Here is a 17,951-nt window from a genome sequence, read left to right as displayed (position 1 = left end):
ATATGCATGCTCGATATGAGGAGTGTTTGATCATAGCATGAGCCATTGGGCTAAGACATTTACGGGACTCCTTATGAAAGGAGTGTCCCACATGATTGCGCGGTACGTGCAAGACTGATGCATGACTAGATGGTATGACTCATGCATCTCGCATTTTATGTGACATGATCACTGTACGCCCTAGTGACATTAGGGGCATGGGCTCCACGGGCACATCATGGATGGCCAGATTGAATATCAAAAATATTGGATCTAGCACTGTGGGTACATAGGATGTCCTTGGGTAAAAGTCTCAGAACCTTTTTAGTATTAGGAGATGCTCCAATGTCTAGACCAAGTGGATACATGAGCGCAGGAGTGCCGAATACTAGTAGGTCACGTCTCCCACCGTGTCATGGTTGATTGGAAGGGGGTGTGGCCTTATCTGCCTGAGTGAGGGGGCTGTAAGTTAGGCTGAGTTTGACCAGCTCGCAAATGGGTCTACTATCGATGAGCCGAGTAGGTATTGGTATGCTATTGGTCAGGAGGATAGTGTGGTCTCTTCCACTTGCTGGGCTATGCGGCTAGGGAGCAGGTAGTCAGTGTGGAATGTACTAGACCTTGGTGATATTCCAGAGATGAGTTGTATTGTTATATGGATTCAGATGAGGACCGACGTGCTTGTGTTACATCTCGCATATGACATTTGGCTACGTAAGCCTCGCATCACATGGCCTTGTATGGCTGATAGCATTTATACCTTGCATTGTATGACCTTGGTATGGTTGATAGCATTCATGCCTTACATTGCATAACCTTGGTATGGCTGACAGTATTCATGGACTAACCAGCATATTTTCACATTACTCTGATATTGTATATTCGACACTTGCCATGCACACACACTTACACCACCCTCTAAGATTTTCTTAAGCTTATGCATAACCGTTGCATGTAGGTGACGTTGGATTGTAGCAGCGCTGAGGCAAGAGCATGTGGCAGATTATTTTGGAGTTCTTTTGATCATCTCGTATTTCCCTTTCCGCATTATACTTAAAGTTTTTTATATAGTGGATATGTGGTGATGTTGTTTTGTGACTTGGTTATGCTTATAGTTATGCTCCATTATAAAAAAAAATTATATTAAAAATCCTCCTTGTAGGATTCCAAGATCGGAATTTGGGATATGGGTGTCGGGAGCTGAGAATGGGGCACTACGGAGGTTGTCGGCACTTGATTCAATGATCGGGAATTCTATGAGCTTGGTTTCCGAGTTTTGGGTGTGACAGAAATGGTGGAGAATGAGATAGGATGGAGTGAAATGAGAGAGGAGTGATGTGTGTAAGAAGGATGGGATGAGAGGGATGGGTAGTGTAAGAAAGGGATAGGTGTGTGTAAGAGAGAGTTGACTTATGGGGGGTGAGGTGGCATGGGATATGGGTTACTTGTCTTTGTTAGTAAGAAAGGGATGGGAGAGGCATAGGTTGTGTACTTGACTAGTACTTGATTGATTGATGTGATGGGTTGTATAGATTTTCTCAGAATTCGCAATGCGCGACATTTCTTTGAAATATATGTGGGCCCACAACTCCTAGCCTGGGGTATCACATCGGTGTGCAAGACGTGGCATTGGAACTACGGTGATGGTGCGATCATGATGGTACAAGTTTTGAGACGAGCCGACTCAAATCTGTGGGATGTGACTCAAGGTCGCGCGCAAATGCCAATTACAGGTTGCGGGTTGTCGGAATTTGAAAAGGAGGATCGTGGCAGTTTATGGAATGGTATGAACTAGGATACGGGCTTTACAATTATGCTCCTTTACAAAAAAATCACCCTAAAAATCCTCCTTATAGGATCCTAGTATCGGAACCTGGCACATGGGAGCTAGGAGCTAAGATTGGGGTACTATAGAGGTTGTCGGCACCGGATTCAGTGATCATGAATTTTGTGAGTTCGGCTCCCAAGTTTATGAAGTGACATTTATCCTCTCAATTACATTAGCTTTCTGGGCATTTAAGTGTTAATTCGATATAATTATATATGTTTCATTATTACGAGGTGATTTGAAAGCCTAAGATGAATACATGCTTAAAAGGATGGATTTAAAGCTCGAAAAGAGATAAAGTCGACGACATCAAAGAATTAGAGATTTGGAAGTCATTAATGAAGAATTCACATGCCAAAGATCTAAGAAAACCAAGTGTAAAGGATGGAGGAAAGACTGGATAAATCACTAAGTCTATTAATAGAATAAAAAGACAGTTTGGTCCCACCCAAGTTTGATTAGGTCCGACCGAATGTGAACAGAACAGTCCAACAAGAAATAATGATTTTCAAAGATAATTCTGCTCGACTTTAGGTGCAACTAAAGTCATGTTCGATGTGACCTAAGGGAGACAAGAAGTTCATATACAGATTGGAGAAATTCTGCTACAACTGAACACTAATTCAATGTGACCAAAGGCTATGGTTGGATGCAGCCGAAGTGTAAGAAAAGTGTGGAAATTAAAGTTGGTGTTGATTTTTCCTATTTAAAGGAATATTTTAAGCCTTCCAAAGCACAAATTAGGGTAAAGAAGAAAGACCTAATACTATGCCAAAATCGGGAAATTACAATGGATTTGGTCCGTCCCAAAAAAGGCTTTGTTTAACGACGGATGTAAGCCATCACTAATGGGAAATGTCTATTGTTCACACCACTTTTCGTAAAATTTCGTAGGTCAAAAGTCACGGAATTTAGCGATGGATAGATTAAACCCATTGCAGAATTTGATTTTGCAATGGATTTCGATTCATTACAAATTACCACCCAAAATAATACTTCGTGACAGATTTTAGATTTTAGTTGCTTTTACAACGGATCATGGTCCATCGTAAAATGACTTCTACCCTAAACATCTTTGTTTTTTTTTTTTTAAGAATATGGTGGAAAATTATGTTTTCTTGTAGTCTAAGATTGTTTTTTAATAGAATTCTAGTGGTTTAATTGTACATATTTGTATCTAAGTTTTTTTTTTTATCAATTGATTGAATGCTAAGAATTTTTTATTTTGTTTTCTATATCAAATGAGTGGAAATTATTATTGTTTTTTTCTTTAAAAAAATATTTAAATGAATTGTAATATCACATGAAAAGAATATTAAGCGGGTTAAAAAATTTAACAATGTTTGAGAAAATTCGAGATTTTGAAAATGAAAAATTGTTATTTAATAAAAATATATTTTTGGAAAATAAAAAAGAATATTGAATAAAGTAGATAATTTTTTAAAAAAGAATTTGATTTCGAGAAAAAAAAAATTATATCTTGAAAAGGAAAATAAAAAAGATAAAAAAAAATGTGAAAATTTTGACAACTTTGAAAAATGAAAATATTTTGAAAAAGAAAATGAGAGTTTGTATTTTGAAAAAAAAATAAAAAATTTGAGATAAGAATTGACAAGTTCGAATATATATATATATATATATATATATATATATATAAATGGATAAGTTTGAAAGAATTGAAAATTTCAAGATAAAATGATATCAAAAAATCGATACTTTAACAAAAAAATGACATTTTGAAAAGCAAAATAAAGGAGTTGAAAAAATTTGTGATATTGAAAAATAATTGAAAATGTTCAAAAATTGAAATTAAAAGAAAAAGTGATTTATAAAAACACTGAGATTTTGATATATATATAATTTAAAAAAAATAATTGAAAAGTTGAAAACAACATGATTTTTTTATGAAACATAATACAATATATGTATATATACATATATATATATATATATACATATATATACATATATATACATATATATACATATATATACATATATATATATATATATATATATACAGATATATATATATATATATATATATATATATATATATCATTTTGAAAAAGAAAATTGAAAAGTTGAAAACAAACTTGTGCTTTTGAAGAAAAAAAATCCGGATCTTGAAATTTTTGAGGAAAAAAAAAAAGATTTTGGGAATTGTTTTTTGAAAAGTTTAATAATAGATATGAGATTTTGTCAAAAGTTTTGAAAGAAAAATTAAGATTAAAAAAATATACATTTTGAAAAACAACATATGATTTTTAAAAGGAAATTGAATTTATCTATGAAAAGAAGAAGAAGATTTTTTACTAAATTACCAGGCACATCCACTAATTGAAGATTTAACCATTTATGTGCGCAAAGATTCACTTGTGAAAAAATGATAGCCTAATTATAGTGAAGTGTAATTGGGACGTGCTAAGGTTCATCTGAATGGTCAAGTATGTTCGAAACGTACATGTTAATTAGGATAGAGAACAAAAATCGGCTCAATATGACTTGAAACAAATCAGATCCATCCAAAACACTCTTTAAATGACCATGATTAGTTTGTCTAGATCTAGACTAATTTTGGACAATCTGAACTAACCTTAAACTCAAATCTGACCATTAGATCGCAAGATATGGCCCATCATATTATTGATCAATCTTGTCCACCTAATATCTTTCTCGTCCGAAAATCGATAGTGGCAAGTGACTAGTTGAATCAAAGTTTGAATTAAAAAAATTGCATTTTCAAAAAAATTAACAAGTTTCAATAAAATTATTAAGTTTCAAATTTTTTTTATAGAAATTGAGATTTTGTATTTTGAAATAAATTAAGATGTTTTAAAAAAGAAAACGAGGTTTTGAAAAAAATTGTTATTTTGAAAATAAAAAATTTGAGAAGTTTGAAAACAATGATAGATTTTGAAAAAAAAAATTAAAAAAAAAAAATTGAAAAAAATGATAATGATTGAGAAAGATTCGTATTTTGAAGAAAGAAAATGAGATTTGAAAAAGATTGAGATTTTTGACAAAAAATTTACATTTTGAAAATGAAAATTGGGAAGTTTTAAAATTAAAATTGGGATTATTGAAAAAAAGTTCAAAAATTTGAAGAAAATTTGACAATGTTTGAGAAAATATGAGATTTTGAAAAATAAAATAAAATAAATAAGATTTTACATGAATAACTTATAATGAATTGTAATGGTAAGAATAACTTATAATGATGAGATTGATCTAATTCTATGATAAGGCCATTCTAAAGTTGATCTAAACAGAATGGTCAAATGTATTCATAGCATGTTAATTAGGATATACTACAAAATTCAGCTTATTATGACTTCAAACGAATCAGATTAGTCCAAAACACTTTTTAAATGGGAAACGAACTGTTTGTTAAGATCTTGATCATATTTTGGACAATCTGATTAGTCCAGATTGAAGAGTAAATAACTTTAGATGTTTAAATTAAATTTCACTCAAATCTGACCATTAGATCGGAAGAGATGGCCCATCATATTGTTGATGAATCTTATATGCCCAATATCGTTCTCATATGTAGCCTGATCGGGGCGAGTAACTAGTCAAATTGAAGCTATTGAATAGTAAAATAGAGTGAATGGATCAGATATCTAAAATGGGCTAAATATTTAGGTCAAAATTGTGACCCAACTTATTGACCTCATTAAAACCTAAGAATTGATGTTAATAAGTGTTGTGGGGGACATCATGATGTGTGTCGAACATCAACAAGGTGCATTTGATGTGTCCCCTTTAGGTTATGAGATATCTCAAAATATGATTCGTATACAAAACTCAGGTGGGCCATACCATCAAAACTATGTGAAGACATCCTAAAATATATAAAAGCACTTGGTGGGGCCCACATGAGTTTTGGATGCGGCTGAAACTTGGTCTGGCTCCTCATCCAAGTGAGACACACATAATGAATGGGCTGGATGTGTGAATCACATCTAGGTGGGCCCAATATATGATTATGAATATTTTAAGGCATGGGAAACCCCGCTTGACTATATTATGTGGTGCGGCCCACCTAAGTCATGGATTGGCTTTATTTTTAAGCTCGTGGCCCACCATGGAATGGTCCATCTAACTAATGGGGCAGATCCAAAGTTCAAGTTTACCCCACCATAGAACTAATGAGAGTGGACATAGATTGCCTCCTACCCCCGCTCGGACGGTAATCCATTCGATCCGGGCTCTGTAGGGTCCACCATGATGTAAGTGTTTTATTCACACTGTTCAACACTTTTCTCAGATCATTTTAAGATATTAACCAAAAAATGAGGTAAGTTCAAGGCTTAAGTGGACCACAAAGTGGGGATTGAACGTCCACCATTAAAAACTTCTTGGGAGCTAGAGAAGTTTCGGATCAAATTGATATTTGTGTTTTCACTTCATCCACATCTACATGACATTATGAATAGGTTGGATGGTTAAAAAGCATGATGGTGACCCTTAGAAAGCTTTTAGCGGTGGGTGTCATTATCACTGCAGCTTCCTTTGGTGTGGTCCATAAGAGCTGTGAACCTGCTTCATTTTCAGGATCATACCTTAAAATGATATGAGAAAAGTGATGAACGGAGTGGATAAAACATTTACATCATGGTGGCCCCATAGAGCCCTGCCCGAACGGATTACCATCTGGGCAGGGGTAGGACGCAACCCATTTCGAATAAGGTTAGGGCCAGCACCGACCCTAACCACTCTCTTTGTTTCTCTCTCTTTCTCTCATACACTCTCCTCTCCCTTTATCCCTCTCTTGCCCTTAGTCCTCTCTCTCTCTCTCTCTCTCTCTTTCTCTCTCTCCCTATAGATCTTTCCCTCCTCTCTCTCTCTCTCTCTTTCTCTCTCTCCCTATAGATCTTTTCCTCCTCTCTCTCTCTCTCTTTCTCTCTCTCCCTACAGATCTTTCCCTCCTCTCCTCTCTCTCTCTCTCTCTCTTCCTTGCTCAATCTCTCTTCCCACTGTCTCTTTCTCTCTATCCCCACCCAAGATTTTGTTGTCGACCACCCTACCCACGCACGCCCTCTCACTCTCTCTGAATCTGTGGTTAAAGGCTATAAATAAACTCCACTAACATTAAGGTATTTCTTTCTCTCTCTCTCTCTCTCAATCTCAATCTCTCTCAATCTCAATGCCGATTTAGGGTTTTTGGGTTTATCTACAAAAATAGATGGATGGTGTAGATAAAATATATAGATCACACTGGTTCCATTGTGGCCCTCACTCAACCATCCATCTCTAGCTAGGTCCTGGTGTAGATAAAACATATAGATCACATTGGTTCCACTGACCTGACTCGACCCAACTCGGTACTTGGGATGGGGTCAAACTCGATCTGGATTAGTCCAGGTTAGACCTGGTCTCGGATTGGGTCAAGCATATTAGACTCGGTAACGAGTTCGGCTTATGTCTATTGCAAAACCGAATTAAGTTGGGTCCGTTCTAACTCAGTCATACTCAACTCAATGCTTAACTCTATATTATGGTCCTAAATGAGTTTCTTACCACAATAGAGTGTTTGATTAGGCCAGGTTTAGCTCCACCTGCCATCATAAAATATCAAGAAAATTTTAAACCAAGTTAATTAGACATATTAACAGTGAAATTTTATGATATTCGATGCAATCAATCATACCCTCAACAATTAATCCAGATCCACAAAAATGTGTGTCGTGGTGGTTCAATGATACTTCATAACTTCATATAAATTAGTTAATTTTTAACCATTTATTTGATGGTCACTAACCAGATTGTTAGGATCGGCTCTGAGAGTGATTTTTTATCTACTGAATTGAATTATCATATAAATCATATACCTTGCCTTTTACCAACAAGATTTATTTCGATGCCCTATTGAATTGAATTGCATTAAGTAGTCTAACTAACTGGACTGGGAAAAAAAAAACCCACATGTTTAATTCCTTTACTTTGTTAGCATTCATATCAAGGGATCTAGGCTCCATACTTCAATTACGTTACTTTAGAGTTGGAGTTGAAATGGAAGTTATTGCAATTTAAGGGCTACTTCATCATTATGAATACTCATGAACTTCATCTCTATTCTTTTTTTCTTCCCCCCTCCATTTTTTTATACATTTGTTATTGATTAAACTGTATATTTACAATTCAATTCGATTGTGCATTCAAATGCAGCCTAAACACTTTCAGGAAGTTTGGTGTTCATGCTGCACATCCCTCCTTTTCTTCTTTTCCTAAGAGATAAAAACTATGGAACTCGTGAAGCCAGTTGGGTGGGTTTATATATCCTTATCTAGAATTGATCCTCGATAAGTATATATCCTTGTGGATTTTACATACAAAGATCCCTTTCCAAATATTCAGATATTCACATTATGCGTTCATATTAATATATGCATGTTTTATTATTTTGGTTTGATCACTATATCTCCTTATTATTTGGTTTGATCATTCAATCAGGAAGGCATAATGGTTTTCTTTTCTGGTGTTCCAAAATTTATCATTAGCGATACATTTAAATTCATGTTACATTTGTTGTTGTTCTTCCTTCTTTTATATTCTTTTGTAAGGTTTTTTTATTTCTTTTCTTTAAAGTTTTCAAGACATGTTAGCATGTTTGGGTTGTATTTGAAAGATTCTTAATATTAAAAGCACTTTGAAAGGGGAAAGCTACATAAATGACCTAGATTTTTTACTATGTGAGAGAGGGATCCCTATGTCTCATCAAGAGGGAAAAGCTAAAGACACTCATTGCAGAAGAACTCACCAAGAGAAATAGCATTTCTGACCTTGTTAATAGAATAATTTCCTCAAAAAATGTTAAAGGAATTTTTCAATGCTTTCAGTTCAAGCTTTATTGTCTAGTCATTCAAGCTGCAGACATGATGGGTCTGATTTGGGATGGCCCACATACCACAAAAAAAAAAAAGAAGAAGAAAACCCTTAAATTGGAGAAGTCCTGGACCCATAAGGAACAAATCATGCGAATTCATGTTTAATGGAGAAAATGACTCTTTCCCATATAATTAATTATATTGACCATCAATTTCAAGCTATTGCTCAGATGACTCATATGGTTAGACTCATTTGTTCAAAGTATTTATTTATTTATTTATTTTTATTATTTGAGAGAGATGGACAATGAAAGATGGCCTTATATGATATAAAATGGTTATGGCTATTCTTGTGTAATAAATATGGATTGTCCATTTTATCACCTTTAATCAAATGGTTGGGATCATCTTATCAAAGTGATTTTTTAGGAGCATTTCATGAACAAGGCATGATGAATGGTCTAGAGAATGATGGAAATTTTCTAGTATGATAGATGTGGATCGTCCATTTCCTATTTAATGATTAGATGGTTAGGATCCCCATTTTCTTTTTAAAAAAATGGACCATGTACTTCAGTGATCTAAATTGTTGATTTGATTCGCCCAATCTGGATGCCCCATAGAACATGCTTAACTTTCAATTAGTCTTCCAGATGTCCCTAATCCTTTAACTAGGTGTCGTAGATAGACAATTAATAATAATAATAATAAGCGACAACAATCGAGTTCAATGAAAAGAAGGCCATGGACACAATGGCTAGGAAAGTGTCCTTGGACCATGGGGTCAATTGTGCAAAATGAAAGAAAGTTTGAACTCACCATAGCTCCATCCTTTATGTAGAATATAATACCTAATAATAAACTTGAAAATAAGGAGAAATTGTGTTTAACTTTATTTTGGATATTATTTGACTAAAACTTTATCTTGAATTATTTAGTAGTTTTCTCTGACTAATCTACACAGATTTCTACTATGATTTGTTTCAAATTTCATCTTCTTATGCATAACATAAGGTACACATATTTCTATTATGATTTGTTTGAGTTTTTCTCTGCTTATGCAAAAAATGTTCTGATTTAAATATTAAGAATTACGTAGTGGATTGATCCCAATCTTCTGAACATTGGGTACGTAGGCAGTTGTTCATACTAGACCATATTGGTATAGCCACAAATTCTTTTTTTTTTTTCGTTCTTGTAGTGTTAATACATTTTCATCAGGACTACTTAATAGTAAGAGTGAGGTGGAGTGTAACTTGTTTATCAAAAGTTCAATCTGCCCGTGCGTATTCACTTGGCTTAAGTCAAGAACAAACTTTTTAATTTCTAGTAAATGTGGATTGTGTGCAATTTACTAATGAGAATGTGTACTTCTTTAAGTAGGTTATTGCTGTCAAACAATTGGATCGAGATGGGCTCCAAGGAAATAGGGATTTTTTTGTGGAGGTTCTCATTGGAAGACTATCTTCATGGTAAGATGGCAATGCCGCCACACTTCATTTCGGATATTTACTCTATATTTAGTTCAATTTGCTATTCACACCAACTGAACATCCAAACACACCCAAAATGATATTTAATCATGTTTATGTTCAGGTCCAATTCCTTCCTCTTTGGTGAACCTATAAATCTGTAAGGAACTGTAAGTTCTTGAAACCTTAAAAAAATCTTGAATAATTTATAACTTTATCACTTCATTTATATTTTGTTTTAAAGGTCAACTTGTAACTCCTCAGAACCCGCTCTACCGTAAGACATTACAGTGCATGATGGTTCCCAGTAGGTTAATTTGCAAATTATTATAAAGAGTTGGTTGGATATCTTCTTATATATATATATATATATATATATATATATATATATATATATATATATATATAAATGTTGTTAATAGTTGGTTGGATGATGAATGTATTTGCGAATGTGAATGAAAATAAACAACTTACACTATAAAAAAAGGGGCAAAGGATACAGACCACGTTAATTTTTTGCTACAGATATAAACCGTAGCTATAGTTGCTACGATTTTAATCTGTAGCTAAAAAGTTACCACACCATTAATAATTAATGGTGGTGTAAGGGGCTCTATATGGCCTAAAAAAATATATATGTTCCATCTAAGCCATCTATCTATTTTGAAATATTATTTTAGGGAATGAAAAAAAAAATCAACTATATTGAAGCCTCAAGTAGACCACACAATAGGAAATATGGAGATTCAATCACATGTGTTTCCTAAGGTGTGGTCCACTTGGGCCTTCAATTTACTTTAAGTTTGGAAGCATAAACTTAAATTATTTATTAAAATTAATGGTCGAAATGGATAAACCAAATACATCATGGTGGGCCCCATAGAGCCCCTAACACGCCTGTCCATGGTCCGTCTCATGAATCGATGCCCAAAAACTAGGCGTGCACTCAAAACAGAGCCACGCCCAAAACTTCTTTCATTTCTCTCTCTCTCTCTCTCTCTCTCTCTCTCTCTCTCTCCGTTCAGTAACCCTCCCTCTCTCTCTCTCTCTCTCGATCTCTACTCCATATTTCTCATTCTCCTCCCTCTCTCTCCAATGCATCTCCGTCATCTCTTCTATCTCTCTCCATTGCAGCAACCATGAAGCTCCTACCTGAAGAAACATACACCATTCGAAACCTTTCTCATATCTTTGAGGCATCTTTTAATACAAAGGAATCTGAGGCTCCTCTCCATAGGTTTGATATCTTCCTCTCTTTGTGTCTCTTTTCCTGTCTTTTAGATTTCATGCATGCTAACTATTTGATGAAATGGCTAGATGTGAATAAATAGATTCTAGAGAGCATGCATTTGCAAGTTCATCTCCATCCAGGTTTGGTAGTGGCTTGTCCCTATAGGAAAAAATTAATGAAATTGAAAAACTTAACATTGGTCTACATTCCCCATATGCATGTGGCTCATCTCAACGCGTAACTGTCGAGTACACCTTTTGGATAGATAAGGTCCACTAAGATGTCCTATAGACTAAGGATTCAGTAAGGTGTGGTCCAAATGTATGCCTAAAGCTAGCAAACATCTGATCATATTTCATCCTTTTACTTTGAACCTGATAGCAAGATGTTGCCAAGGACAGGATATCATAGCTAGTTTTATGGAGAAGAACTTCAATACTCTAATAAAATGTGGTGGTTGATACACTAGCAATAAAAAATTGCATGCATAGCATATAGGTTAACTAAATATTTCAAAACATGGGTCCCAAAAATGGCATGAAAACTGAAATTTCATTGATTCGATTATATCTAACTGATCGACAGGCATTTAGCACCCATTTGATGCATTAAAGTCCTATCTCAGCACAACTATTATAAGCTTTTCCGTCCACCTAATAAATGCTTGATATACTATTCTATTGTACTGACCATTTGATGTAGGACAATTAACCATTTGCTCTCAAAGCTTGAACTATTAGAGCATGGAAATTAATCCCTTTATCTCATAGCCCGGGCCCCACATCTCATGGGTTAGGACCTCGGTCGAACCCCCCTCATGGGCCCCAAATCACTTGGGTACCGCCTCACACGGGCCGCCCACCCTGAGTGTGTCCCCGCATCCCATAGGCTACCCCACTTGAGGCCGGTGTGAAATGCGCATTAATCACCCTCGATAAGGAGTCTCGAACATGAGACCTCCCTCGTGGGCCTCGTCCACCCTAAGTGTGCCCCTGTATCCCACAGGAGACCCCACTCAATCTCGGTGTGAAAATGTCCTTGTATTAATCACCCTCAGTGAGGAGTCTCGACACGAGACCTCCCACTTTGATACCAAATTTGATGCAGGACATGAAATTTAAATATGATGTGCGAGAATTTAGGCTTAAATCAGACTAATGCAAAATGATCACATAATAATTCCACATCCCACATGAAAGTCCAAACCATTCAAGTAAAGGGGAATCTGCATGGGTCCAGGCCTACACATGTTAGGGCTGGATCAATAAAAATTATGGACCAAACGATGCTCAAAGGGAAATAGAATTCAGCCACACATGCACAACAATCAGTCCCTAATCTAAGGGATTCTCCAATTTCAATTCAGGGAACCCTAGGGTGAGAAAATGGGTAAATAAATTAAGGATAATGAAATCTATGGTTAGGGTTTATGAAAAGCTGGTATAAGACAGTAAAATAAGAAGGAAACCTAAACTGGAAGACAGTTCTCGTGCGCGGACAACAACAATGGCCTAGACACACGTGTGTGTGATCACAGCCGTATGTGTGTGGGGTCCACTATTCAGAAAAAGGCTACCTTGGCCTTAGTCATCCAGGGATGGACTCCAAAACTCCCAAATCTTGGCTCAATCCGATGCACGGTTTATGCGTGGTGCTCCACCAAAGTTTTAACACTCCTGTATGACCAGATTCTAGAAATTTGTTGTAGAGAGAAAACAGCTACAACTATTGATGGATTTGTAGATGGAATGCTAAGAGGAAAATTGGGATAGATGTGGTATCGCATCATGGTAGTTAGCCCTTCGAAGAAGGGAGGGCTTCGTACCCAATTAGGTTTTCATAATTCGGAAAGGAGCAGGAAAACACAGTAATTTTTATTAAACTTCATTAAATCAAAAGAACTACAAGGGGTGCCTATTTATAAGAAAACTCTATACCCCAAAACTCGTGCCATGTGCATAACCTATTACTTAGCGATGAAGTAAGCTAAAATAAAAACCAATCAAAGAAATCTAAAGTGTTCATGATCTTAGATCCATAACCTAATATCCATTCCATTCCGTTAGGTCATGCGGTCCTTCCAGTCTAATTCTACTGACTCACAACCTCTAGGTAGGATTTGCGATCATCCCTAAGTTCCACCCTATAAATCCGAACCGATTAGACCCAAAACCTATGCCTTTGCGACCGCATCATCGTTGCAGTTCCAACATCGTGTCTCATACGCCAATCCGAGGTGTAAATCAAAAGATGTACCCCGCGTAATACTTGGACCATTGATCATGATGTGGGACCCACCTTATGCATGTGCACATTTTCCTAGGTGATGACATCACCCTAGTCCCATCATTACCCATAGACCCTAGCCTAGCCTAGCCTATAACCCTACCTAGCATAGCAACTCATCATGGATTTTATTCCCCAAAAACATCATTGCTCTCCATCTCCCATGTGTTATGATGGATTTTTTTCCCAAGACCCATAATTACCTTACAAACTCGTGATGAGTTTTCTACTACTCCCCATCTCTCTCTCCCTCCCTCCCTCCCTTTCTCTCTCTCTCTCTCTCTCTCTCTCTCTCTCTCTCTCTCTCCCTCATTTCTCTCTCCCTCCATTTGCAAGAACTTGGGACATCCACCTTTCTCCATTCCTCCGACCCCTTCTTCCATTAATCCCCATTAATCTAGCCCTCCCAAAACCCATCTCCACCATTAAAACAATTCTAATGGAGCTAAAGAACCTACGGCTAGAAGAAGAAGGAAGATCTTAGAGGTGGGTGTACTCCTATGATTAGTTTTCTGATTTTTCCTTCATATAATCTTGTTTCTCATTCTTAGGAGCTTGTAGGACCCACCAATCAATGCTGAAGGCCCTCCTTGACTCCATATGTGTGGCCTATGGCCTATCTTTGTTCATGCATGAGCCATGATGGGGCCATTCTCCATGGACCCCATCATGATGATTTTCCTTTGATCCATAGCTCGATGGGTCATCTAGAACCTATATCCATGGTGGGAATGGTATCCTCACCTTAGATTTTTATTGTGGGGCCCATGCATGCATGAAGCTATGTAGTATCTTGATGTATTATCATGATGTGTTGTTGTGATTGATGGAGAAGGACTCATAGTGGCAGAGCCCTTCTTCTTATGGTTGTGATCTTCTCTCTCTCCCTCTCTTATTATTTTCCTGATGAGTGTGGCCCACCTGGTGTGCGTAGGATGTCCAGACTGTCCAGCAAGGTGGAATGCCCATGCTGTCCATTTCCTGGACGTTAGGTGTCACACTTGCTGTCCATTTGTGACATGCAAGGAGATTTAATGTGGAGTCTTGGTCTAGGGGTTTGTGGGGCCCACTAATGTAGGGCACATCATGATTTATTTAAGGTATTTCTCATTGTCCAGCAGCTTATGGACTGATACGTCCAGCAACATATTGTTGTCCAAATTTTCTGGGCCATTGTTGTTGATTTTTGTATGGGGTTTTATCCTTGATTTTAGCCTTTTTTTTCTTCCTAATGTGGGGTGTTTTTTTGAGGTATGGACCCCACCTTGATGTATGATGAAACCACTTTATCCACCCTTGATTGGAACCCCATGAAGCAGGCCTAAGAGGGCTAGATGGTCTAAGTTTTGGGACCGTCCAACAGTCCTGCATGAAGGAAAAACATACATATCAGCTTGGTTTTGGGGATGGTGGGCCACTCATGTGGACCCCACTTGTTGTTCATTCATGGGTACATGTAATCCACCCATTTCCCCCTTGATTGGGTAAGCCTGGGCCCACTCCATTGGGTGTACAAGATGGGGACAACAACGTTTTATTTTCTAAAACCTTGTTGTCCAGATTTTTAATCTCCTGTTTATATGTGTTTATGGCTTCTTCCCTTACCTTCCTTGTGACCCACCTTATTGGGACCCACCTCAGGTGTGTGTGGACCCTTTAAACCGCCCATTTTTGGGGCTACTAGAGCTAGGCCAACAGGCCACTTCCTGGACGTTCCAACTGGACTGACCTCCAGTAGGGGCTGGTCGTCCTTATTTCTGTAGGCCCACCCTGATGATGTACGTTATCCACATCGTTCTCCATCCTTGTGGCCCACCTGGATGTGATCCACCCCCTAGTGGGATGCCCACAGGTGGGGCCCACCTTGCTTTATATTGCCTAGCCGTCCAGGCCCTTTGGACCGTCCAAACTGGGTTAGGACGTTGCTGGACTTGCAGTCCAGTAGCAGTCCCACTTTGATATATGTGTTGTATTCTCACCTCCCATCTAGTGGGGCCCATTGTGACATGTATGGGCTACCATGGAGTATTTATTTTATCCAGATAATCTATTTTGCTAGACTCCAATAGGCCCAGGAAGTTAGGTGGGCTGGATTTTCAGCAACGACCCTAAATTGCTACATATAGATATATATTTTGGAGTTGCGAGGCCCACCAAATTGAGGGTGTTATGTATAGACACCATCTTATATTTTTCTGAAAATGTTGGGCCCCATTAGTGCCTTGTGAGGCCCGCCTTTGGCTGATTGTTTAAGGACCAAGGCAGTTCATATTTTTATATGCCTAGTAGGCCCAGATAGATTGGACTTCTAGCCTTGAGCCCCGTTTTGTGTATGGGAAGCTTACCTATTGTACTGGACCTTGTGAGCTGATATGTTGCATGTAATTGGATCCTTATTGCCCATCTATCTTGACCAGTCTTGGGCTGAATTGTAAGGCCCATCTTGGCGAATCTTGGATATGCCTTACCTATGTATTTGGGCATATGGGCTGCCCAAGAGGCCCATCATAATGCATGTATTCGTTGGCCATGATACTTGGACCTTGGTTTGCCCCATTGAGCCTATGTTGATGTATGTAGGCTTTGGGCCATTTCTTGAGGCCCATCATGTGGTATGAGATGTCATAGATTGCTGCCCATTTTCTTTTCATAGTTGTATTCGGGCCATGGGCCCTGTTTTAGCTAGATTCCTTGTTGGGCTGCCTTTTAGGGGACAATGGTGGTTAAATGTCCACATTGTGAACCTTCCTAAGCCCTTTGTTAGGCCCATTTTCATCTGTTGGGCCAGTAGTATTGCTTACCTAGACTTTGTAGGTTACCCCAAACCATTGGGCCCCCACTATTGGTTATGTTTCTTTCATACCATGTAAAATCATTTAAGTACCTAGACCCGATCTTTCTAAGAGGAGAGTATAACATCATCGCATGTTATGCTTAGTCATCTTCATGATTCATTCCCATGTGCATCATATGTATGCTTGGTCGAGGAGTGATTAGTTATGGTATGTGCCATTGGGTAGGTTGTTTATGGGACTCCCTGAGTGATGGAGTTACCTCACATGAGCATGTTGTAAGCACAGGACTGATGCATGGTTGATTGGTATGATTCATGCATCTCGCATTTACATGGCACGGTAATTATTCGCACTAGCATCATCAAGGCTGTAGACTCCATAGGCACAACATGGATGGCTAGATTTGGACACTGAAAATGCTTAATTCTAGCACTGTGGGCACGTAAGATGTCCATGGGTGAAAGTCTTAGAACCATTTTGGTACCAGGAGATGCTCCAATGTTTAGACCGAGTGAAAACATGAGTGTTGGTGCCGAATACCATTAGGTCGCATCTCCTACTATGTCGTGGTCGGTTGGAAGGGGGTGTGGCCTTATCCACCCGAGTGAGGGGGCTCTAAGCTAGGCTGAGTTTGACCAGCTCGTAAATGGGTCCACTATTGACGAGCCAGGTATATATTGGTAGACCACTGGTAGATAGTGAGGTCTCTTCCACTCACTGGGTGGCGCGGTTAGGGAGGTGGCAGTCAGTGTGGAGTGTATTTGACCCCATTAATTTTTCAAAGAGGAAATGTACCGATATATGGACTTGTTATGAGTATTGGCATGATCGCATTGCATATTTCATATGACATTCGCCTATATAGGCCCCACATCACATAGCCCTGGTATGGCTGATGGCATTCATGCTTGGTGTAACATAGCCTTAGAATGGATGATGACATTCTTGCCTCGTATTATATAGCCTTGTAACGGCTAGTGGTATTCATGGTCTTGTTAACATATTTCGCATACCCTGATATTGCATAATTGGCACCTATTATGCACACACTTACACCACTCTCTAAGCTTTCTATAAGCTTATCCATGATTGATGCGTGCTGGTGACGCTAGGCAATAGCTAAGCAGGAGCAGGTGCGTGCTGCGGAGCTTTCTTTTGGGGTTTTGTTATAGTCATTATATCTTTCCCTTTATGCGCCTTGTATTGTAAAAGTTTTTATTCTTAGTGGATTTTTTGATGATGTTCTTGTGGTTATTACCTGTGAGTTATAATCTTGGTTATGCTGATTATGAATAGACTTATGTTATAGAAATCCTCCTTGTAGGATCCCAAGATCGAAACCTAGTGTATGGGTGCCAAGAGCTGAGAATGGGGCACTATGGAGGCTGTCGGCGCCCGATTCGGCGATCGAAAATTTTGTGAGCCCAGTTTATGAGTTTAGGGTGTGATAGGAGTTGGTATTAGAGCATAACTCAGGAATAACTCAGGACAACATCACATATCTGCTTCGAGCTTAGGACACTACTT

This window comes from Magnolia sinica, chromosome 1, assembly GCF_029962835.1.
Source record: "Magnolia sinica isolate HGM2019 chromosome 1, MsV1, whole genome shotgun sequence".
NCBI classification, from domain to species: domain Eukaryota; kingdom Viridiplantae; phylum Streptophyta; class Magnoliopsida; order Magnoliales; family Magnoliaceae; genus Magnolia; species Magnolia sinica.
The sequence above is the reverse complement of the archived record's forward strand: the minus strand, read 5'-3'. Positions refer to the sequence as shown.